The sequence below is a fragment of the Triticum dicoccoides genome, chromosome 2B, assembly GCF_002162155.2.
Source record: "Triticum dicoccoides isolate Atlit2015 ecotype Zavitan chromosome 2B, WEW_v2.0, whole genome shotgun sequence".
NCBI classification, from domain to species: Eukaryota; Viridiplantae; Streptophyta; class Magnoliopsida; order Poales; family Poaceae; genus Triticum; species Triticum dicoccoides.
This window is the reverse complement of record NC_041383.1, coordinates 69352617-69354588: the sequence shown is the minus strand read 5'-3', so window position 1 is coordinate 69354588 and position 1972 is coordinate 69352617.

Here is a 1972-nt window from a genome sequence, read left to right as displayed (position 1 = left end):
GGACAATTTGTTGGATTTTATATTGATATACATTTATTTTTAAAATAAGTTTGAATGTGACTTGAAATTTCGGGATTAAAAATAGTTCGGACCGCACCGAAATATGCAAAATTTCGTATAATTTTTTAACCGTGGCCACAATATGGGCTGTAATGCTAACAAAAAGAATATGGGCTCCAAAAAACCTTAAGAATTAGCAAATGGGCTATAAATTATTAGAAATAATGGCAGATGGGATGTATGTTGTTTTCCACATATTTGAGGCTTTCCTGAAATAAGGTTGACGCACAAGCAGTGACTGTTGGATTTCCATCCAACGGCCGTCGTGCTTCTTCAATCTCTGCTCTTCCTGCTCCAGACACTCAAACAAGCGCCGGCGGGACTGCCTGCTCCCTCCTCCCCGTGGCCGGCAATGCTGTCGCGCAGGCCTCACCGCCCCACCGTACTCCCATCGCTGGCCTAGCCATCCTTCTACTCACCCACACCTGCTGTTATTTTCCGGCGACGGCAGATAAACCAGTAAACCCTCGTACAGTCATACTCCCCTCCGCGTGGGAAACAACTGTCGAGTCTTCCCTGCCTCTATCTCATTCCCTTCCTAGGCCTCACCGTCGTCCACCGCCCTGGTGCTCTCGGCGCTGCCTGGTCAACGTGGTCAACGACCGACATGCATCTGAAGTGGACTACAGGTGGAGAGGCTGACAGCTAGGTCCACGGCCGCAACAAGGAAGTGCCTCCTTATTACGCGCAAAATGATTATTCCTCCACCTGACAGCAGGGACCCACCGGACGGGCCACTGTATTTCGCAAAAAAACGTTTCCCCCTACTGCTGGGACCCACCAGTTACATCTTCTTACGCAAGGAAGTGTGTCCGGGCAAAAACAACGATTAGCCCCCCTAACTGCTTGGACCCACCAGCTACATCTTTGCACGCAAGGAAGTGCCTGACAGACGGGACCCACCTGGTCGAAGCATACGTAGCGTTGTTATTCTGGTCGCGAACGTGTACGTACATATATACTGGTCGATGTAGAAGCACGCACGTGTCATAATAGAGGCGCGCACGTGTCGTAGTAGAGGCGCGCACGTAGCATGTACACGTACGTACAGCGGCCAGTGTGCAAGAAAGAAAATACGGCCACGTACGTGCATACGGGCGGGGTCTCGAACGCCTACTCGCGCATATATACGTACGGCCAGGGCTCGTGTACATGGTTGGGTCGGAACGGAGAAACTGCGTCATCGTGGTGCTCATGGGGAGGCAACATAATGCGCCGTGTTCATCTGGAGGCAACGGAACGCGTGGGAGCCAACTAGCTTGGACAGAACAAGCGATGGAAACGAGGCATGGCGTACCGCAGAACGGAGAAAACGGCCTTGTGTTCGACCGGCCACGTTCGAAACGGGATCCTGTTCATCGGGAGGGGTCTGGCGTACCGCAAAATGGAGGAAACGGACCTCCTACGGTCGAAACGGGGTCCTGTTGATCGGGAGGGGTGTGGCGTACCGCAAAACAGACAAAACGGACTTGTGTTGGAGCGCTACAGTCGAAACGGGGGTCCTGTTCATCGGGAGGGGTGTGGCGTACCGCAAAACGGGACTCCACGGGATACTGTTCATCTCCACCGTCGACCCCCTCCAGCCTCCACGGGTTACTGTTCATCCACCGTCGACCTCCTCCAGCCTCCACCTGCGACTGTTCATCCATGGGCTCCTGTTCATCCAGCCTCCACCGCGCGCTACTCCACAGGCTACTGTTCAACCACCCCTCTCCATGGGCTCCTGTTCAACCACCCCTCCACGGGCTACTGTTCATCCACCCCTCCACCATCTATTGTTCATCCAGCCCTCCATGGGTTCGTCCTATTCATCCATCCCTCCACGGGGTCCTGTTCATCCAGCCCCAACCAGCTCGGTCGATCGGGGTCCTGTTCATCCAGAGGCAACGCCAGGGGTCCTGTTCATCCACTC